This window comes from Epinephelus fuscoguttatus, linkage group LG5 (assembly GCF_011397635.1).
Source record: "Epinephelus fuscoguttatus linkage group LG5, E.fuscoguttatus.final_Chr_v1".
NCBI classification, from domain to species: Eukaryota; Metazoa; Chordata; class Actinopteri; order Perciformes; family Serranidae; genus Epinephelus; species Epinephelus fuscoguttatus.
The window spans coordinates 27,956,139-27,980,408 of record NC_064756.1 but is presented as its reverse complement, the minus strand read 5'-3'; the positions used below and the strand labels follow the sequence as shown (position 1 = coordinate 27,980,408).

At 40.1% G+C, this 24,270-nt stretch overlaps 1 protein-coding gene across 3 annotated transcripts in view; it reads left to right on the top strand.

Moving 5' to 3' along the window:
* The window catches only part of lrfn1 (leucine rich repeat and fibronectin type III domain containing 1), a 154,054-nt gene that overhangs the window by 91,026 nt on the left and 38,758 nt on the right, over positions 1–24,270 (top strand). The window contains exons 1-2 of one of the 3 annotated variants that reach the window (XM_049577238.1): positions 8,412–8,543; positions 9,403–9,450. The exons of the other annotated variants lie outside the window; for them this stretch is intronic. The gene's annotated coding sequence lies outside the window, so the exon portion shown is untranslated. Of the gene's footprint in view, positions 1–8,411; positions 8,544–9,402; positions 9,451–24,270 lie in introns of those variants that run through there. 3 annotated transcript variants of the gene reach the window in all.

Genomic DNA, 24,270 nt, shown 5'->3' with positions numbered 1-24,270 from the left:
CCGTTTGAGGGCTCAGTCAATTTTTGCAGATGTATGGTCATGACATTGGAAAATGGCATATGACAATAAATCCTTGCAGGATGTCAGGTTGTCACTGCAGACTGGGACACTCCCTGCAGATTTTAAGATGGTAAATTTTGTCTTTACTCAGGCTATACTCCTTGAGATTTTTATGAAGCCTAACCCCGTTTCTGATACTATTTATGGTGGGTATTTTTGTCAGAAACAGTCACTCATTGTGTTCACATGCAGTAATTACCTCTCTGTGTAGTAGAATTTATTATTAGCGTCTCAGTCTGCCATTCATATGCTGGGAATTGTCTCCACATGCACGAATGATTCACCGGCAAACAATGCATGCATGTAATCCAGCCAGACTGTCCTCCCAGGAAGGACGACAGCATCACTCGCTTCAGCAAGTGACCCAAAACGACATCTGTTTATGTTCAAGTGACAAGGCCCACTAGCAGCTGTAGTAATTATGGCGGGGGTCAAAGGAGGAGGTACGTGAAGTTGTCATAGAGCAAGAAAGTCCATGTAGGGGCGAGGTCGGGGGCGGGTGGATGGGTCAAAAAACATCAGACTTTGAAGGGATAGTTTTGATCTTTTCAAGTGGGGGTGAATGAGGTACTTATCCATAGTCAGTGTATTACAGACAGTAGATGTTAGTCGGTTCACCACCAGTTTGGAGAAGCAGACAGTAGTCTTGACACAGAAGCTAGGCAATGTACTTCTGTGGAGGGGGCAGCAACAAAATGTGTTTTAGCAACCTAAAAAAAGACCCAAGTTAAGTGTACGCTATATTTAGAATATTTTCACCGCTTTATCTTGCCGTCAGACAGTGTTTTTTGGCAGGGAACTGAAGCTGTTGTACTGCTCTCTTCTAAGCCAGACTTCATTGAGAAAAAATGTGATTTAACATCACTAAACCCAGGAGCTGCTGGTCCACCACCTGCCTCGATCAGTAAGTTTGTTTGTGGTATTGTGTGACTTTGACATTTAAAAGGGTTAATTCGGACTCACCAAAGTCACAGAATAGCACAGGCTAACTAACTGATCGAGGCAGCAGTAGACCAACAACTCCCGTGTTAAGCGAGCCAAAATGACTGTTTTTCTCAATGGAGTCTGGCAGCTTTGACGAGAGCATAGATGGGGAACTTAAACCTTTAACAGCTTCCCCTTCTGACGTGGGGTGCACACAGGATGCAGAGGCACCTTGATTTGTTAATTGTGGCACAGTCGCCTGGCTTTTCACACCAGAAGTACATTCTCCATAGCAGTCAGCAAGCGATTCTGCTCCTCTTCTCTATTCTAATTATGTAGAACTTTGTCTTTGTGGGTGTGATTGCGCGTGTGTGTGTGTGTGTGTGTGTGTGTGTGTGTGGCTCTGCTTGTCTCTTGCTCTTTTTATAGACACAACTGAAAAATATGTGGAAGTATGGGATGCATATGCTGTCATTTATCATAGTCAGATCTTTTATATTGAATTTAATATACACCTTATATCATTGACACTAGATTATTGGTGTGTTTTAGACCAAGCAGAGAAACTATCACTGTAGAAAGCAAAATGGCCTGGGCACTTGGCATGGCGCCATGTCCAGTGTGGACAGCCCAATCCATGGGCCATGGGCTCCAAAAGCAAGCAGGCAGCGCTTCATAAAAAATCAGCATGCTTTGCAGTGCCTCACGCTCAGTGTGAACCCAGCATGACGCAAAAGTAAAGCCTCAACGTCCGCTGCAAACAGAGCATCTTACTGATGCTGCTTCACATTAGAAATTAATTGGTGAAATAATGATGGCTTTTATGACAAAGAAGCCACAGGTCAGGTAATATATTTGTCATCGATCTTTCATCAAAATGCATCTTTTAAACAAGACATTGATCATTTCAACATTTTTGACAGCAGATCAGTTTTAAATATTGCAGAGAGTAATTGAACAAGAAGGTAACCAGACTGCTATCTGCTGCTGAGTTAAAAACAACTCGCACTGAGCAGCATGAAATGAAATTACAGTAGCTTAAGGCCTGATGGAAAAATTCCAATTATTGACCGACTTCTTTATTAAAACAATGAGAGAGTTTGTTTGGCTGCACTGTACACCAGTTCTCTTGTACTTCTGACAAAATTACCACTCAGTGAGTGTTTGCTGTAGTGTTGTACCACCCTTACTGTTACTACGGTAACCATTGGAGTCACAAGATCAACCAGGAGTGAAATCTTAGGGATTACAACTTTAAAGTTTAAACAAAAACTTCTACAGTTTTTAAGCTTCTAAAGCTTAAAAATGTTGTACAGTGCACGGAGTGAAATGCAATGGAATTGACTTCATTTAAATTAAACCATTTTTATCAGAACTGGAACATTATAGCAGCTCAGTGAGAGAGAGAGAGAGAGAGAGAGACTCAGGAATATGATGTCTAATGGAACAAAAAAATAAATCCCCCTCCTACTATAAACCTAATGTGTCGCAGTATAAGTCATTTAGTCAGTCACATATTTTGCATTTGACAGTTACAGCCGCTAAGTATACCGTTATACCGGCAGACTGCGAGCAGGGGAATAGTTTTTTAATGTCGGTTGTCGGTTTAATCGTTCTCTGAGCGCATGCAGTCATCAAAGGACTTACAGACACAAATTGAGGTCAAGTCTAGTCGCTTCTAAGGGAGAAGCTTCCCAAATAAATGGATCAATAACTCTTCTAATCACTTTCCCACTTTGATTCTGCCTGACTGTGAAATTCTTTTTCTTGAATCCAATATGAGAAATGGTCTTCTCTCTTTTTAAATACCATCTCATAGTTACCATGCCTTAGTACTGCATACTGAAATTGAACTGACTTCCAGTCTTTATATGAATTGGCATCGTCTTTACTAACTTAATATTTGTCTACAAAAGTTGTCACCACGTTATGATTGGAGTCACAGTCATTAATCATTAGTCACACACTGTTGCCCACATTCAGGTATGCATGCCATCGTGACTCAGGCAGCTTACAGAGCAGAACCAGGTTTCAGCATCAGGGTGAGCCTCCGCTTGTTCCCCTGTGTCTTCTCCTTTTGGCAAATAAATTGGAGGGAGCTGACCTTTCATCAGATATGCACAGCAAACTCGAGTGTTTAAGCTTCAAGAATCAGACATGTTAACTTCAATTAATCAAGTGAATACCATTACAGCAGGTGACACCTACGAGATGGTTCACTGCACCATCCACATATTTTTTTCATCATCACTCCAAGGCATTACTTTCTGACTATTTCCCAGTGGACGGGTTTGATCACTGGGCTCCGTCTCACAGTCACTCACTGTCTGTAACACTCAGCGTCTACTTCTCTGCTAGCCTGGCGTTATGTCAATCAATTCAATCAATGTTATTTATAAAGCCCAATATCACAAATCACAATTTGCCTCACAGGACTTTACAGCATATGACGTCCCTCTGTCCTTTGGACCCTCACAGCGGATAAGGAAAAACTCCCCAAAAGCACCCCTTTAACGAGGAAAAAAACGGTAGAAACCTCAGGAAGAGCAACTGAGGAGGGATCCCTCTTCCAGGACGGACAGACGTGCAATAGATGTCGTACAGAACAGATCAGCATAATAAATTAACAGTAATCCGCATGACACAATGAGAGAGAGAGAGAGAGAGAGAGAGAGAGAGATGCAGGTAATGACAGTAGCTTACAACAACATTATTGAAAGTAATAATATTATTGTTATAGTTCTGGCTACTGTGGTACAATATGTTGAAAGTATGTATTAATATCTGGCAGTATACATGTGTGATAATAATCATATGTGTATAATAACAGTAGAAGTATGACTAATGACTAATGATGGCAGCAGCAGCAGGAGGCATCTGGCAGGACCACGACAGCAGCACAACCACAAACGTCACGCTGTCCAGGCACCGCTGCGATATGAGTTAATCTGAGAGACAGTGGAGCACAAAGGCTCCGGAGAAGAAGCTGAGTTAGTGACATCCAGAATGGCCGAGTTAGCAAGATGCAGTAATAGAATACGAGAGAGAGAGAGAGAGAGAGAGAGAGAGAGAGAAGGAGAGAAGGTGCCCTGTGTATTATAGGGGGTCCTCCGGCAGACTGGGCCTAAGTCAGCCTAACTAAGGGCTGGTACAGGGCAAGCCTGAGCCAGCCCTAACTATAAGCTTTATCAAAGAGGAAAGTCTTAAGTCTAGTCTTAAATGTGGAGACGGTGTCTGCCTCCCGGACCGTAACAGGAAGATGATTCCACAGGAGAGGAGCCTGATAGCTGAAGGCTCTGGCTCCTGATCTACTTTTGGAGACTTTAGGGACCACGAGCAACCCTGCGTTCTCAGAACGCAGTGTTCTGGTGGGATAATATGGCACTATGAGCTCTCTAAGATATGACAGAGCTTGACCATTTAGAGCTTTATAAGTTAACAGTAGGATTTTAAATTCAATTCTGGATTTTACAGGGAGCCAGTGCAGAGAAGCTAAAACAGGACAAATATGATCTCGTTTCTTAGTTCCTGTTAGTACATGTGCTGCTGCATTCTGAATTAGCTGGAGAGTTTTTAAGGACTTACTAGAGCTACCTGATAATAGAGAGTTACAGTAATCCAGCCTTGAGGTAACAAAAGCGTGGACCAATTTTTCTGCATCTTTTCGGGTCAGGATAGGCCTAATTTTCGCAATATTACGCAGATGAAAAAATGCAGTCCGTGAAGTTTGTTTTAAATGAGAATTAAAAGACAAATCTTGATCAAGTATTACTCCGAGGTTTCTTACGGTAGTGCTAGAGGCCAGAGCAATGCCATCTAGAGAAACTATGTCATCAGATAAAGAGTCTCTGAGTTGTTTGGGGCCAAGAACAATAACTTCAGTTTTGTCTGAATTTAACATCAGGAAATTGGTGCTCATCCAAGTTTTTATGTCTTTAAGGCAGTTATGGAGTTTAGTTAATTGATTACTTTCTTCTGGCTTCATCGATAAATACAACTGAGTATCATCCGCATAACAATGGAAATTTATAGAGTGATTTCTAATGTTACCTAAAGGAAGCATATATAGAGTAAATAGGATTGGTCCGAGCACAGAACCTTGCGGAACTCCAAAACAAACTTTGGTACATAAGGATGATTCATTATGAACGGCAACAAACTGAAAACAATCAGATAAATAAGATTTAAACCAGCTCAGTGCAGAACCTTTTAGGCCAATTAAGTGATCCAGTCTCTGCAATAGAATTTGATGGTCAATTGTGTCAAACGCCGCACTAAGATCTAATAAAACAAGCGCAGAGACAAGTCCTTTGTCTGAAGCAATCAGAAGGTCATTTGTAATTTTAACTAGTGCTGTCTCAGTGCTATGATGCACTCTAAATCCTGACTGAAATTCCTCAAATAAATTATTATCATGGAGAAAAACACACAGCTGGTCTGCGACTACTTTCTCAAGGATCTTTGACATAAAGGGAAGATTAGATATTGGTCTATAGTTGGCTAACACCTCTGGATCCAGGGTGGGCTTTTTTAGTAGAGGCTTAATTACAGCTACCTTAAAAGACTGTGGTACATAGCCTGTTAATAAGGATATATTGATCATATCTAATATATGAGTGTTAACTAAAGGAAAGAAATGTAGGCCTAGTAGCCTCATGATTAGTAAGGTAACTATATCCAGCCAGTATTTACTTGCAAGACACCGCAAACTCATATAACCCAGATCCAGACAGATTTCAAACCATACTTTAATAAAGTCCAAAAATAAGGTTTTCAAACTGTCCTTGTCTACGTCACTGACAAAAACATTTACGCTATAACAGGGCTGGCATGGTACCCAATTTTCACTACACAATTATCATGGCCAAAAAAGTTAAAGGTAAAAATATTATCATGATATCTATAGAAATTTTGGGGAAACAAAGCAAAACTCTACGTTGAGCCTTATCTTTTTTTTTTTTTTGTAATTGAATTTGACTCAAGTGTAGTGGAGTTGGAGAGTGAGTCTGTAACCATAGCTGTACAAAAACTCACAGAAAGAGCAGTTCCACTTAATGGATAGTGATTTTGGTGGTCAAAGGTCAAGGTCACTGTGACCTTGCATCCATCTTATTCTCGTGAACGGTATACCTTATGAAGGCCTTGAGGGAATTTCTTCAAACTTGGCACAAACATCCACTTGGAGTCAAGTATGAACTGATTAGAATTTGGTAGTTGAAGTTCAAGGGTTAAGGTCTCTGTGACCTTGTCCGTCGCTTTCTTGGAGATGTGGTATCTCAAGAACAGCTTGAGGGTATTTCTTCAAATTTGGCAGAAGGATGAACTGATTAGAATTCGGCGATGAAAGGTCAAGGTCACTGTGACCTCACAGAACACATTTTTGGCCATAACTTAAGAATTCATGTGGTTATTATGACAAAATTACACACAGATGTCAAATTGGATAAAATGATGACATGATGATATTTTGTATCCAAAAGGTTAAAGGTCAACTTCACTGTGACCTCATAATGTTGTGGAAAAACACTTTTCTGGCCATTACTAAACACCATAACTAAAACAGCAGCATGTCAAACATTCATGTTTTAGAATTTGTAGCTTCTTTCCAGCAACATCCATATGTGAGGCATCATCAGCTGTCTGTTTCATATGACTCTGGACAGACATGGATGTAAACTGTAAGTGTAACATCATGAAATATCATAGTTATCATCAATACTGGTGTATCATGACACGCCTAAAGGAAAAATAAGACTTTATAAATAGTCCATCTTGCCTTGTTCTTCAAGGTTTTGAGAAAAAGTCAGCACACTCAAAATTGAATAAATACTCCTAGTTTTGATAATCTGAACATCAGAATATTTCAGGATTTGATTGAGCTATTCCCTGAAAAATAAACATTTCTTAAGTAATTATAATTTGCACAGTACAAAATAAAATGGGACTTTACTTCTCTGAAATTGCACAACTCACACAATCTGTTTTCCTTCTGAATATCTGCCAACTCCAGAGGAAGAATACCAGCTCTCAGCTGTGACATCTCCTCGAGATAAGCAACATATGATTCAGGGCCAAACTTCTGTTTAATATGCATAAATTTCATTAACTTTGCTTTTAACATCACTTTAACAATTTTCTTTAAACCTAGAAAAAGCTACAATTTAACTGAGGCTGTTTAAAAGCAAGGTGATACATAATAATGTTCTGCACTTGTGCCGAAATGTGTATTGAAGTAAGTGAGTCATCAACAGTTTTGATAATATAATCAAAAATCATTTATCAAGAAAGAAAATCAGCTTTTCAAATGTCAGGGCATACTGCTTTTCTCTGTTTGTATTATTGTGATTGAATTTCTGGGTTTGAGGCTGCTGGACAAAAAAAGACATTTAAAGAAGTCAGCAATGGCTCTGTGAAACTGTGGCTTGTGGACATTTTATAGACTAAGCAAATAATGTGCAGTTTAAATAACAGAAAGTTAATTTAAGGGAAATTTCGGTTTATTTCAACCCGTCTCCTATCGTCCTAAATTTGTTTCAAGTCACTAGTGACATACAAATAATAGTTAGCATGTTAGCCGTTAGCCTAGATACAGCCGTAGCGTCAGACCTGTTAAAACCCTTCAAGTGCAAAGTTAGTCCACTAAACAAGCTTTTTCTCCACAAAGACCGCCTCATATCGTTAGGATAAATGTCAGAGAACATATAGAAAACAACATGTAAACATGGTGTCTTACCTTACTGGTGTGGTGCCATGTTTGTTGTTTACCATTTAGCTAAGGCTGCAACCGGTCCCATTCCTTGCAACAGAGATATTCCTCTTCTGTGGGCACTGGGGTACAGCAATTACAGGTAACGTTACACCACCGATCTCCAGAGCTACGCAGCCTTCCAGCAGCCATTCCTCCTCTGTTGTCCTCTACCTGTTGCGCCTCTCTCTCTCCTCCTCCATTCTTCAATTTCACGAAGCTCTTTGTCAGTGTATTCTGGCTCAAATAAATAAGGGCGGCCATCGACTCTCGATGTGGAAAGCCTATATACTGACATCCCACATTTAGGTGGTCTTCAGAGTTGTCGTCTTACCTTACGGTGTGTTTACCATTTACCTCTGCTTCCCAAAGCACGGCCGAAATATCGCGAGAACAAGCTGCAGCAGCTGCAAGGCAGAACCGGACAGTAGCCTGAAAGGTTCATTCATTTATTTTATGAAAGATTTATAGAATAATGGCTGACTTTTTGCCAGACTTCGACTTTGTGGAGGAGGAATTTGATTTTGCAGAGTTTGATGGCCGCCCTTATTTATTTGAGCCAGAATACACTGATGAAGAGCTTCGTGAAATTGAAGAACGGAGGAGGAGAGAGAGAGAGGCGCAACAGGTGGAGGACGACAGAGGAGGAATGGCTGCTGGAAGGCTGCGTAGCTCTGGAGATCGGTGGTGTAACGTTACCTGTGAATGCTGCACCCCAGTGCCCACAGAAGAGGAATATCTCTGTTGCAAGGAATGGGACCGGTTGCAGCCTTAGCTAAATGGTAAACAACAAACATGGCACCACACCAGTAAGGTAAGACACCATGTTTACATGTCGTTTTCTATATGTTCTCTGACATTTATCCTAACGATATGAGGTGGTCGTTTTGGAGAAAAAGCTTGTTTAGTGGACTAACTTTGCACTGGAAAGGATGCCCGTTCAATTAAGTTTTAACAGGTCTGACGCTACGGCTGTATCTAGGCTAACGGCTAACATGCTAACTATTATTTGTATGTCACTAGTGACTTGAAACAAATTTAGGACGATAGGAGACGGGTCGAAATAAACCGAAATTTCCTTTTAATAATGAATACCATTGTTTCCAAAAAAAGTCTACCTCCTGAGCCACAGCTGAGCCCTAATATGGCATGATGAATACAAAAGAATCATTAAGAAAATCAAGTCATTAAAATCGTCAAAATTAGTCAGTGATGAAGAAGTTATTAGTTAATCAATAAAAAGGCAGGGTTTTTTTTTTAAAGGTTACAAAAGACAAAGCCTAATTGTGTACATCAGCCTGTGTTAAAAAAGGGCATTTTTAGAGGTATTTTAAAATCTGTTGATAGTTTTTACAAGACAAACTCTTCACTGAGTTTCACAGTCGAAGAGCATTGATCGGAAAGGTCAGATTTTGGTATCAGTAGCAAAACTAAGTGTTAGAGTCATTTCTAGCAAGTCCTAGTTTCCTATTATTTCTTGAGTCAGTCTAATGTGCCACCTCTCCTGATATCTCGGGAACCTTTAATTAAAGGCAGGTGTGCTGAATTGAGTGTGGAGCGTAGAAGACGCCACAGGATTCTGTAACCACCGTGTTTTTTGTGAATCTTAGTTTTTATCGTTTGATGAATTCGTTTGATACTGATGAACTTTGTATGTCTCTCCATACATCCAGCAAATCAGTCAACTCTAAAACCAACCGAAGCACCTGGATCATCAAACAGTGAGTAAAACTAAACCAAAGACAGTGAGTGCATCATATCTCCCATCATACCGTCTATTTTTTAACTTATTTGGAAGCCGCAATACTAAGAGAGCTTTACAACAAAAACACCTAATCAAGGGTAAAATGATTCTGGCTGGCCAGACTTCACATATCCAACTGGTGTTAAGAGTCATGGTGATGAAACTGAGATGAAATAAGAGCATGGGTAACTTTCTCAAGGTTAGTAGAGACTGTATTTTATCGGTACTTCTCACTGGAGGAAGTGAGACGAAACAGTTCTTGCATCTTGATCTCAGGAAAAAGATCTGAGTAAAAAAAAAAAAAGGATTCTGATGTACAGAGCTAACAAGAATTTCCAGAAAGGCTGCAGATGCTTTTTTAAATGAGATTAATAGAGTAGAGTGGGTGGAATTCAGCTATCCTAGATTCATTATCATTAACTTGCAGAAAGTTTGGCAATATCACTTTATATCTGCAAGCCAATCATTAAGGTGAGTCTGCTGGTGTAATTTGACAGAGGATTCAGACCTAATAATTTCATTATGGGCTGGATATGAACCTCTTTTTTCATTGCAGATGTTTTTAAGCATGTTATCAGTGATTTTAAAGGCTTTAACTCCAGTAGTGGGTGTTTGCTGGAGAAATAGATATCCTGTTTGCAAATGCTGTGACCGCATTGGATCATCCAATATTATTACCATGCAGAGATAAGTGAGCTGCAGAGCAGAGATTTAAATACAGTGGATATCAGTGTGGCCTCAAAAATAGAAGATATAGTCAGGGGTTGGAGGCAGCTCACTTTTATTCATTTGCTGTAGTTCAACAGATTAATCCTACTGTTCCACAGTTATTGAACATTTGGTGCTGGCTTTCAGCGTGTATTGACACAACACCTCCTCTGAATAATTAAATTGCAGTCAGAAGTTTATTGCAAAGATTGATTGAAAGCTCTTGTGCTTATAAAAAGTTATTCACTCAAGGAAGGAGCTAAGATCAACTCACGGGAAACACCAAATGTCAAATACAGTCGAGATGATGCACTACACCTCCAGCAGCAGGAGAATGATCCATCAGCAAGTTATGGTCTGAGCCGTTTGAAGGGCAGTAACTGTGACATAAACCCTTTTTCCGAGCCTTTCAAGCAGGATGACCTGGTACATGGTGTCAACTGCCTCAGTGAGATCAAAACGGGTTCAAACAGAGCAATCACAAGCACAAACAGCAACAAGGGGAGCTCAAGGAAAACCGTCTTATGTGCTGTGGAACGTCTTAAAACCCAATTTAAACTTCTCAGCGCATTATTATTCATAGAAGGCAGAAGTTTCAGGAAACTGCTCTTTCCCAAACCTTGGAGAAATATACAGCTCGTATGAAATATATAAATGGTATCAATGTTGTATTCTAATCAATGGCACACTGTACCTCTCGAAGTTTTGGGGAAGATTTAGTCCAGGTTATTAAATACTGACTGACTGCAGCACACCAAAATGGAGAAGAGCTCCAAAGTGACATACATTTAAGAAAGACATATTTTCTCATTGCACTCTAAAATCTCTAAAGGCCTGACAGAGAGCGATTGACATTTTCATACTCTAAGCTCTGGATATTATTCATAGAAATGCTGAGCATATTTGAAGAGGCCTATTTTAACATTTTATAGAGTCCCAGCATCTCACCAGAGGTGACTTGTTCCACCCCACACGACTCCATATCCATTATAGATGGCCGGCTCAGGCAAGCCAGCAGTATACATATGTTTACAACTGTCAATGCACCAAGAGGAGTTCCGAAAAAACAGCTATCCATCTGAGCTGGATGGATCCTGAAGACCTTGTTGTAACATTATCTCCAAAGTATATCAATAATACATGCAGAGATAAATGTGCCAGAGTGCATGGAACTAAAACCCTGGCAGCCAGTGTAGCTTCAGGAAAAAACAAAAAAAACTAGGTAAATTCACTTTCAATTCAGTCATTTCCATGTCCCGTAAATTTTAAAGTTGAAGCATTCATCTTAATTTATCTATTAACAGAGCTTTCATTCACAGTAATTATTTCCTAATCAGTTTGAATGTAAAAAGCCTTGGGAATGAAAAATCCACATTCTGAATTCAATGTACTGACAGTGAGTTAACAGTAATATAAGGGCAGAGATGATAAGGTTGTCTTTTATTTGCAAGTAAAGGACAGGAAATGCTCAGTTCCTTATCTGCTCAGAAGGTTGAATGAAAGGCTTTAGTCTAAAATGTCATTTTTCTCAGGAAAAAATGTTGTTGGAGTGTGGGGGAGAAACAGAATTTAAGATTACCGTCAAGCACTTGAAAGTTGTCCCCCAGTTAACTCTGTTTTGGTGTAAAAGCTCCCTTTGATTGTGTAGTTCAAGACCACGCAGGGCAGTGAGGTGTTATGGGTATTTCACTTTTAAGTACATACCTTCAAATATGTTTAATAGTTGATGTTTTGAGGCTGGTGGTTCTCCGTATTTGTTTTAAGGGGCTGGCGAGGGTTTTTTCTCCTCCAAGACGTTTAGAGAGACTTTGTAGAAACCTCCAAGAAGTTTTTCATCTGAAGCACCGTGTCATTTATTGAACAACTCAGAATATGTGCTCGTGTGTTTGTCAGGGTTCAAGCAAGCACAAGAGACATATTGCAAATAAAGAGTTTATATAACTAAATTTTTAATGTCCATGAGAGACGAACCAGTTGGTACTTGGAAACCTAATTTCTAGGAGACAAGAGTTGTACAAGGAGACAGGAAGACACATTTATACCTATCCAGCACAAAAAGGGCACAGGGGATTAGATGCTACATTAAAGAAATACTTCACCCTCAACATTGTCATTTGTTTATCAACTACGTAGTTTTCCTTTAAACTTGAGTGAAAAGATAACTTTTTAACATTATGTAACCCACAGTAAAATATGAATGAATACAAACAATTCATTAAATGCATAAATAAGTTAAAACAGTTAAAATGTCACATTTGATTGAATAAGAGTCATTAAAAAACGGTGTGATAATAATTTCATGGGAATGCTTAAAAATAGGCCTGTATAAAATGCTTTAATGGTACTGTCCCTTTAAGAGATTCATGGTCCTTTGCCTTAAGACAAGACCCTGGTATGACACAGCATACATGCAGAACCAAAAACGGTGGATAAGTAAATAATCCAGTATCTTTGGCAGAACGGACCTGAGAGCAGATGAGAATAGCGGAAAAACGAACTAATGAATATTTTTCCAGAGAGTGATTTAAGACCTGAAAAACAATAACTACGTGGTTGGTGATTCACAAGAGCCATATCTAAGTTAATCAAACCACAATGGTTTTGGTGAGTTTCAACTTATTTTATTGTAATACCATTTCACGTTGCAACTGTGTGGAGAAAGCTATTAACACAAGCTGTTAAGCTGCTAATATTTTCGGTTTATTAAGGGAACCATTTGCATGTTGTGTTGTTAATTGAAAACAGTTGTTTTTTTCTTTTTTTTCATTAACATTTTTTATTGTTTTCCAATGCCACTACAACAACTTATTCATTGTTGACTTCATTACAGTTCTCTTTAAATAGATACATGAATGTGAGGGTTTTGTATTTCATGTAAAGAGGGACACTTATAGAGTCCGATGGCAGTCGTTAGGAGGAGACGTGAAGTTTTATTATACAACAGTTAGTTCCGGCCCTGCAATCTGATTGGTCGAGAGACAGTAAAACCGTGATGATATTGGAGTACAACATCACGGTTATTTCACTGTGTATGTATCACTCCACCTCACAGCTGATTGCAATCAACAATCAAATCAAAACTGACAGTTAGTGTCAGTTAGCTCAGCAGTTGCGTTGTAGGCTAATTAATTCATCCACTGTCAAACAGCCAAAAATATGGATTTATTTCCTAAAATAAGTTTTGAACTGAACTATGAATGGTCATCAGAGGAAGATGAGGGAGAGGAGAAGCTGAATCCATCTGAGCACACATCCAGGTTTGTCAGTGTTTCATCAGCGGAGCTCAATGACTTGGAGAAAAGCAACATACTGTCAGATCAGAAGGCAGAGTCGGCTGTGCCTGTGAAGCGACAGTCCACCATGCAGTCACCACAGACTTATTTCACCGGCTGCACAATTAATGGAAACGTGCAGATAAATGTGTATAAAAAGTAAGTGCCTGGCGCACCATGTCTGCGTTACATAGCAACAGTGACAGCGGAGTCCTGAGGGAACTATTTTTGTTGGCGGAAGACAAATAAAATGCTTAAATTATTTATTTTGTCCTAATTTTTCAACATTTCTTAATCAGCCTTGCTTATTTAACTGTTGAACTGTTGTATAAAAGCAATATCACACTCGAGCTCGTGATGTTGTACTGTGATATCATCACGGCTGTGATTGTCTTCGGCCTATGACCGAATCACAGCCGTGACGATATCACAGTACAACATCACTCCCTCTCGTGTGATATTGCTTAATTATGTTTAAAAGATGGAGATGCGAGATGAAAGATGCCGCCCCCGTCGTTGCCACGTTACGATGCACAGTCATTGTAAAACTTTATTGATTCGAATTATATTAGAGGTCAGGTTTTTTTGTGTGTTATTGTTCCTGTTTGAAGTTTGAACTTGAAGAGAAGTTTCTTCTGTGGAGTGTGTGTGTGCGCGGATACTACACACACGCCCAGGACACAAGATGGCGAGCCAGACACGCAGACTTTGTTTCTAAACACAAGAGTTCATCTTCATCGTGCTAGTCAGAGGATCCGCTGCTCGAGGATGGACTTTTGGTAAACTCACTGCCAGAGCGGTAGGAGTATTGGGGTCTGTTCGAAACCGCATACTTACCTACTGCTCATACTAACTCTTTGAGTATGTAGTGTGTTTACACTGCGCAGTATGCGATTTTGAGTATGCGAGAAGTTCCCGGATGCATACTAGATTCGCCAGAAATGTTGAGTATACATCATCAGCTTACTACTCACACTCAAATTACCCAAGATGCAATGTAACGTGACGTCATCAATCATCACTTCCTTGCCGCGAACAGGACAAAAGAAAAAAGAAGAAGAAGTTATTTATTTATTTATATTTATTACTACTGTATATTATAACTTATGAAACTTTATGAAATCATTCAATTCACAATGACTTTGTTGTTCAATGATGTACATTTTTCCCTCCAATTTTCAGGCTGTGAGGTATGTTATATTGCATTGTATATTATGATTAGATTTATAGTTGATTAAAAAGGAAACTTACATCTGAGAACAATCCCAAGTCGATTGCGAGCATGATGTACCGAAGACGGCGGGCCGATCTTCGTCTCAGAGCTGACAAGACTCTCCGGTGAGGCATTTTGAACGGTCAAATTCCATTAACGGGATGAGATTGGTCAAAACGGTGGTTTCAAGCTAGCTACATCAAGGGTAGGTTCGCCTCCCGTTTTCAAAGTAAAAGCACAAATTTTATCGTTATGGTTTTCTGTATAAGAAAGGGCAACGGGTGTTTTATTTTGTGAAAATAACCGGAAGTGCGTTGCTCACTATGGCTAGCTTGAGTAGCGCCGAAATCTCTGAAATCGTCTGAACAAAATTGTAAACAGTTGGTATTTGGTCAGATTTTCAATACGTTGTGGATCTAAACAGCTACTTTCTCACCTAAAAATGTTTCAAATGTTGCTAAAGTTATATATTTACAGAGTTTAGAGCTTATGCGAAATCAGCTCAAGGCCGGCTGATTTCGGCTCGGGCAGGAGCGAAATGCATTGTGGGTTATCATGTAGTATGCTACAGTGTAAACGGTCTGCATACTGTCTGTTGATTGAGTATGTAGTATGGCAGTATATATTATGTAGTATGTAGTATGTAGTATGCGGTTTCGAACACAGCTTTGGATTACGTTTCTTCTTTTGAAACTGAACTGATCTGGAGCACATAGAAACTGAACTCTGAATTGAGGTACACAGAAACTGAACTTTGAACTCTGAATTGAAGTGTTGCATTTTGTATTTTGTTTTTCATAATTGTCTTTGTTGTATAAGCATTACACTTCATTTTGATTTAGAAAGGTGTAATTATTCTCTTAACTGTGAGAAGAGAAAAAAAAGAGTTAACTCAGGAGGATAATTGAACCAAAATAAATTAACCTTAAATAAGATAGTTACAGACCGGTCTAACATAACTAAACTATCTAAACTAAATAAACCATCTAACCAGGGTGGGTTGCCTGAACTAAATTATTTCTAACCAAGGAAAAAACTGAGGTGAGGAAAAAGAGGTGAAAGTGACAGAAACTTATTTTTGGTACCTGCAGGTTATTGACTGATTCAAATGTTATCTGTGAATGTTTTTAGTTTTATTTACTTCCAGCAAAGTGCTGGCTTTTGCATTTAAATCATCTGGTCTCTGGCTCAATTGTATTTGTTACCAGGGGCGACTGGCCAATAGAGGGCGATAGGGCTCCGCCCCTCCTCGAGCCACAAAATAAAAGAAAGATGATAATAAATGTATGATTATCATCATCATTATTAATTATTCTGATAATTTTCACTTGAAACAGCTCGTCCTGCCTCTAAATATCCAATCAGATGCAGTATGAAGTCACGTTCCGGCCCTTTGGGGCGATATCAGCCTGGCTGGAAATCGCCCCGATTCACTCTCATAGACTTCCATGTAAAATGCTTTTTTTTCCTAAATGCAGGAACTCCAATGCAATCTCTGTGGGTTCTGGGAGGGCTTGCCCCAATGTGTTTTCGTCATACATAAACCACCAAGTATCATTCATGTGCTCCTCAGATGGTCCGATTTTCCATGTGGGGAAGTCGTTCTTACTTCATTGTGTGTTCATGAGCATTTAGGTGGTAATGTGGAGACGTCATGGACATTACAAAGAAGATGTGTTGTATTTTATCACTCAAAATATTTAAAAAACTCGTCGTCAACCGTTTCCACTGAAATATTACTTGACGGTCGGAAACTCATTTTTCCGATTTAACCATATAGGTTAAAAAGAAACGACACATAGTGCGCCCAAATTCACACCTGTTCGTTCCTCTCTATGGATTTTCTCTGCGACCGTTGGTGAGAAGCCACTCATCACATGAAACAGTGGAACTGCAGCTATGTCGGATACTTGTCGGTAGTCAAGACCAGGTATGACAAGACCAGCCACTTCACCTTTGCGCACCCAGACAACTGTAGCCTAATTATGCATGCTGACAGGGCCATAGTCACCATATACATTGAGGGGAACATGCCCCCCCCCCCCCCCCAAAGAGCAGTGATACAATGTGATGTGCATTGTAGGGTATGCCTGCATTTATTTCTTTAATCAGAACACAAAATGAATTTCCACTTAGCTATAATAAAATGTTTTCTGATTAAGACTGACAATGACTCAGTGAATACCTCACTCAGTTTTATTTGATTAATGGTAAAACAGGTCTCTGTTCACATTCAAAGGTATTTGTGTGGGCAAACTGATGAAAATTAGTCTGTTGATGATCACATTGGATTGTTCAGTCATTGTAGAGCCAAATTAATTCAAATTTACCCATTGAACGGGTCACCTCAGCCATCATCACAACAATTCCCCCCCTGAGAAATTTGGCAGGAGCCGCCACTGTTTGTTACCCCACTCCATTAGAACCTAGACCTGGTCCAGTAGTGTAAATAGTGTTTATCGGTGATATATACGCTACAATTAGCTGTAGTGTAGCCCTGTGATAGTCTGGCAGCTTGTGCAGGGTGTACCCTGCCTCTCGCCTAAAGTCAGCTGGGATAGGCACCAACACCACCCCTGACCCTGTACCAGGATAAGTTATGGAAAGTGAATGAATTAATGATTGAATGAATGTAAATAGTGTCTCAGTTTTGTCCACAATATTACTTTGCTCCATATCATTTCACAAGATTAAATGTCCACAGCAGACTAAGCATTAGCACAGTGGTTCCCAACTGGTCCAGCCACGGGGTCCAGATTTCTCCTTAGTCATTAGTTCAAGGTCCCACAGTTTAATACATTCAGTGTCACACTTGCATTTGGCCATGTTGTTGAGCTAGTTTGCCATCTCTGTGAAGTGTCTGTTAGTCACTCACTATACAGTAGAAAACGGCACTTCAGAATAAAAGCTCCCGACTGTAAATTTACTGTATTTAAAGATAAAGATAGAGATACTTGACCTGATTGCGAGTCACTTGCGGTCCATTCAGAATGGGCCCAAGAACCACTTTTGGACCATGACCCACCAGTTGGGAACCACTGCTTTAGTGGGTCAGGTTCAGAGTGGCTGGGTCGCCATTATGTCGTAACAGGTTGTTTATTCATCAGGCTCCACCCACTGTACCCAAAGAGTCCAGCAGAGGGCTCTGCCTGTGTGAAATAGAATGAAGGTTATTTTATTGTAACCCTAGTTCTATAAGCACAGGTGGAGCCTTCTACCAAGGGGCCCTGTCGCTCTTATGCTGCTTGCTAAAGAGGGTGTAGATTGATGGATGGCACTATGGTACTCCCCTGTAAACTGTGGGCTCTGCACATATTTGGGTAGGCACGACCTGTTTGGCTGGCTACGTTCATACAAATTTAAATGGGTGAATGCGTTGTTGTGATAGGAAGAGAGTATTACCCGTAGAACCCAGTAGAATGATCTGATTGTGCCAATAGAACTCAGGTTACATTATCGTAACCTTTGTTATATCAGGCTAACATTTGCTAATTAGCACAAAGTACAGCTGAGGCTGATGGGAATGTCATCACTTTTGTGGGTACTTAATCATAAACCAAAGTACTGTGCAAATAAAATTTGGACCGGATATTGGCCTTCGAGGAAAAGGGTTACCAAAGTTATAACAAATGGCAGGAACATGATCATCTTTACCAAATTTCATAGCAATCCATCTGCCAGTTATTGAGATATTTCAGTCTGGACCAAAGTGGTGGACACACTTGAAGTAATGACTAAAGTTTTGAGCTCCGTTATGAATCCAGATGAGTTGGTTCTGACCAAATACTCTGCTTTTAGCATAACAATAAGTCAGTGCCTATCTTTCTGTGTTGCTGCTGTGATGCCATTTCAGGACACAGGTAACAAACAAGACAGAAATGATAAATGTAGTCAGTATGAAATATGAAACATGTCACTGTTAAACACACACACTCACAAATAAACAAACAACCCTCTTATAATCAAAGGAGGCCTGAGAGCCGATCCCTCACTGCTGAAACCCCAGCTGGAGTCTTGGGAGGAGGGACAGTCAAAAAAAGAAAGAATAGTGGAGGGTGATGAATAATGAGCAAACCCAAGTTGCCTTGTTTTAATTTGATTGACTACTGTGAAACTAATGACAAAGAAAGGGTGAAATTAAATGTTTTTATAAACACAACTCAGCCTCTGCAGCTAATGTGATTGAGCCTTCACAGTAGTCTTGTAGTGCTTAGTAGATTTCATTTGTGTTACAGGAGAGCCAATAAGACAAATGAAAGAAATGAATTTTTTGGATTCAGCGCCAGTGAAATGAGAGCCTGCTGAGGAAATCAGATAAGCGCCCTGTATTCCTCCTTTGACATATTGGAAACGATCTTATCAAACCTCTCCTCTCCTGTTTGGTCTCTTCATCCTGACTCTTGTCTTGACAGACAAATCCTGTTACAGTTGGCAATAAATTCGAGAACGAAACACAAATTACAGAAGCCTGAGTATTTACCAGCCTGGAGAGAATTGGGACGTTTTCATGAGGGGAAGGAAAATGAAGAGCAGTTGTTTTTTAACCTGTTTTGTTGGTGACTGCTGCACCACCACCTCCACAACCTGTCAAAGTGACAGCTCTGGCAGCGCCTGGGCACAACTCTGACATTATTTGCAGATGGTAAATAAGGAAAAATATCTGGCTAGCCAGCATGATTCATAGTTAGTCCCAGCTCTTGTTTACAGACAAGTTGTCACATTCATTTAGCAAATTACACTCATGCTTGGGGCTCTATAAAATGGTTTTGCCCTTCCACTTTATTGGGGAAGAGGGGATAGTAAAAAATAATAAAAGCTTTTTTCTCTCCGCAGCCTTCAAATCTGTTGACTCACAATCCCTCAGAATCATTGATCTCTACAAAGGGATTATACAGCAAAGGTGCCGATATCTTATTTTTCAGTATTCAATTAATTGTTCAAAAAAATCAACCAGCTAAAGGCAGCTCCATTACTCTTTCATAACCCTGCTTAGAGGCTTGTATGTAACAGGATATGCTAATACTTGTCGTACTAAGCCCTTGTAATCTTCATGCTTGAATTTGTGAACAGAGGACCATGTCTTCTCCACATACTGTAAATACTGATGGCATAATATAGCCGTGTGGAGAAAGTAGCTTGAATTCCCCTGTGTTTTTAAATGATCCCAAAGAGTACAATGCAGCAAACTGTGATGCTGCAGCACAGATGCAAAAGCACACTAAATATGAGTGAACGATAACAACATGAACAGTTACGGATTAAGGTAAGATGCATGTGTATACCTCGTCCTCTATGATACATTTTCATGGAGACTGCAGACCATATGCTTATATAGCAGTCAGTGAACCATGAAATCACTTGGTTTTCATGAAGCTGATTTGCATTCTCAGGTTAAAGCTCAATGGGCCAGGAGAGGTAGTTGTAAAACCTTCATTTAGTATATCAGACCTGTCTTTGCTTATTACGGCGGCACAAAATGATCAAAGTGTCACTATTACTAAAATGATGCCGGATGCTAATGGCATGAGACGTGCAGACAGCAACACCACCTTGCACTGTTTTTAAACAATCACGGGGTGATCTATATTTGCACCGTTCTTCATCATGAGCTGCTTGCAACATTTTGCTGAGCTAATGAAGTTAGATATGCATATTCACCCGAGCAAGTCTAACGCACAGCACAGCAAAAATAACCCGTGGATGAGTTATTGTTTTAGGTTTTAATAAGAGCTTCTCCAAAAGTAGGAGTCTGATGCCATTCATATTAATCCTGTTCCCTCATGTGCGCTCACAGCCACATGTAGACTGCCACTGTTCAGCTGCCTATGGCCTCGTAATATTTTGTCCTGTTGATGTGACATGAATATGTCAAACCCCTGCAAATTTCCATAAACGCCACCATGCAGTCTGGTGATGGTGCCAAAACCTGCAGTGTGTTAAGATTTAGAGACCTGCCTGTGGAAGGATTATGCAAGTAATTGGTGGAACCACACTGCAAAACCATCCCTTGGGAATAAGGGAAATGTGAAATCTAATCCTAGCAAGCAGTTTGTTCTTATGGGAAAGTATAGCTTGATTATTTAATTTAAAACACTGACTTATTTTTAACACAGGAAGGGCAGGATGTAAAAGCATCTCTAGGTATAACATACTATAGCGTAAAATATAGGTCCATTTACTAGCTTTTTCATGAGTTTTGTCACGGAGGTGGATCCACTGGCATGCAAGCTTGTACTAAAGAAGAACTCGTTTAACATTGCACTCCTGTAATGACACATTTTTTTAAAGTTTAAAAAACAATGCAGCAGAGCCAGAGACACCATCATTTTTATTCCACACATTCTTCTACCTGGTGCCTACATTATCCACAATGCAGCTCTACAGCTCATAGCTAACAGGAATCGGGTGTTGTTCTGTCAAAATAAATTTACATGATCAACATTTAACTTTATGTTTTATTATATAATTTGTTTCCTTAGGCAGCAAAAAAAGACCTACTCTTGCACTTTATACTCTTAATGATGCTATTTACTTTGTAGTATGAAAATTTCAACACTCTTAAAAGCAAGAGTTACTTTATTATTTATATCGGCTGCAGATTAAATGATTCATCACTTGCCAGTTGCTTTGGATTAATACCATATTAAGATGTTTGATGTTTAGTAAGCTATGACCTGCATGATGTTTTACAAGGTTTTTGGCTGATCATATCTCTAAAACATGTCCAGTCCTCACTCAAAGTAATGTAACCGCAGCCAAAATGATCTCAAAGACATTTCACAGAGCGGTGTGTGCAAAACAACAACACAATTAAGAGAATGCTGCACTGTACGTGACCTAAATATTCCTGTTTTATCTCATGTTGCTGTAACTTTTATCTTGGATGGCAGTGCTTTTTTTTTAAACCTTCCTCTGTTGCACAGCTGGAAAGATCAATCCATCAGTCAGTCAACGGGAAAATTGATCTGCGGCTTTGGTGCAGACTGAAATATCTAACTATTGGTTGGATTGACATTAAATTCTGCATGAACATTCACACCGCCCAGATAATCAATCCCTTGTTGTGTTGATCCCCCATCTTTTCATTTCACTGCATCAATGATTCAAGTTGTTCACTTATTCAGTTAAATATCTCAACAACTGTTAGATGGATTGCCATGACATTTATTTTATATTCATGGTACCCACAGAATGTAAAATAATAACTTTGATGAGCTCCTGACATTACCTCTAGCGCCATCTTAAGGTCAAAAATTCATTTTATAACCAAATACCTGCAAAACTAATCACACTCCCATCAGCCTTGGATGTGTTTTATGTTTCATGTTAGTTAGCAAGTTAGTTCATCTTCATTAGTGTTAGCATGCTAACTAGTGATGGGCAAAGCAGTTCTTTAGATGTTACTGAATCACTAGAATCAGTTCATTAAAAAAAAAGGTTCGTTCGAAAGATTCGTTCATCGAATCGTTCAGTGCTTGGCGGGAGGAGACCTCACTGTGTACTGCGTAGTCCGACTCACTGAACTGATACACGGCTAAGCTGCTGCTGCGTCTGCCCTGCACTGGTGAGTCTCATTACTGGCCAGCCTAACACTTTAAGTTTGTTTATCTGGAAAATAAGTCTGTTAAAACAATGGGGAGGTGTGTGATTGTGTTCATGTGGCTTGACTCCTGGCTACATTAGCTGTTAGCTTGGAGAAATGGTCCCTATGAAAGTGTATAGCTGAGGAGAAATGATTTGAATCACTCAGGGATCAGGGTTATGTTGTTCACAGAGTGATTCGTTCACCGAGTGATTCGTCACATGGTAGGCAGTCCCTCCCTGCACCCTGGCTGCCTCGCGACTCGTGAGTGATTCATCATTCGCACAGACCAAATCGGCAGTTCCACTCCCAGCCTGCACGCTCGCTGCTGAGCTCAACTGAACTGAGAAATGAATGAATCAGTTCCGGAAGTGATTCAGTTCAGTACATTCACTCAACAGATTCGTTCTTTTGAACGATTCGTTCGCGAACGGCACAACACTAATGCTGACACGGTAAACTAAAGCCTCTTACAGACTGTGAGATTTTAGCAATCTTCTGAGTTAAGTGCAAGCTACCCTGTGTGAAATGGATCTGATAAACTTGTATACAACATCTACATCATACAGGCAAGGCTCAACTCCACAAGGTTTTCCTCTTTACTGGTTTCCCGCACATTTCGTTTAGCGTGTTTTGCCTCCATGACAAGCCGCTATCTGTCTGTGTGTTGGGTTTAGTACCAGTGCGTTATTTCATGCTACATTTCTACTGGTTGGTTTGAAGATGTAGATGGTAACAGTAGTCACACAGTGAGATGGTCATCCCAAATATTTGACACTCTCAGAATTTCTGGCTTTCAGGCTGTCTTTAATCGTAAGACTATGACAGCTAGGGTGACCATATTTTGATTTCCAAAAAAGAGGACACTCGGCCCGGCCACGAGATAGCCTACTTAAATGATACTCGCAGTTTACTCAAAGATGCCTTATAATTTTAATATATTTAAAGTTTATATGTATGGATAGAGAATTCAGTTATATTACAAAATAATATCTCTCAAAAACAGAAATTCAGATAGGTCCCTATAGGGGATACATACACACACTAGAGTGTGGCTACCCGATCCAAGCCCGATGGGTCCCAACAGGTCGGGCCGGGTTTGGTCAAAAATGTATAAATTGTATTCGGGCTCGGGTCGGATTCGGTCAGCTTTCAGTGAAAATTTAGCGTAAAAATAAATAAAATCCTATTGTCTGTCCTGTTTATTGCTTGGGGACTGTTATTTACGTGACAACACCTGAACATAACACACACACACATCGGCTGTTTGTTTCTACCTCTCCCCTCGCTGGAAGTCTCCCGCCGCCCGCCTCTGCCTTGATTAAACTCTGAAAATAAAATAAAAGAGAGAGACAGGTTATTCCTATTTTATCTTATTTTGTTATATTTCTCCCTCTCCCCTCGCTGGAAGCGTCGGACATCCCGCCTCCCGCTCCCGTCTCAAACACGGAGGTCTCCCTCTCCGCTGAGCACCCATGGCGCACTCCCGGCCTGTTAAATAGCCTGTAACCGTAACAACTGTGTGACACAAACTCAGTGCTTTAGTAATTAAATAATGTCGGTCTCGGTTCAGGTTCGGACAGAGATATGCAGCCCGTGCCGCACTCTGACACACACACACACACACACACACACACACACACACACACACACGGAAAACCGGACATTATCATCAATTTATAAAAAACCCCAGACGCCCCGGACGGGATGTGAAAAGTGGACATGTCCGGGCAAAAGAGGATGTTTGGTCAGCCTAGTGACAGCCATCCTTGAACCTCTGTCACTGTTGGACGTGGGACCATCATTTTAGAGCCACAGCCAAAGATATCGCCACGTTTCTTTCACGTCGGTCATCTTTTGTCTGGGACAGCACAAAATTGCACAGTGAATACTGGGCTTAAGATGGTGTATGTGCTGAACACTACTTAGCACCAGCATATGCGCATGTTAGCATGCTGACATTAGCGTTTCACTGAAAGCACCACTGTGTCTAGCTATACTCTCAGCTGCTTTCATGGCGGT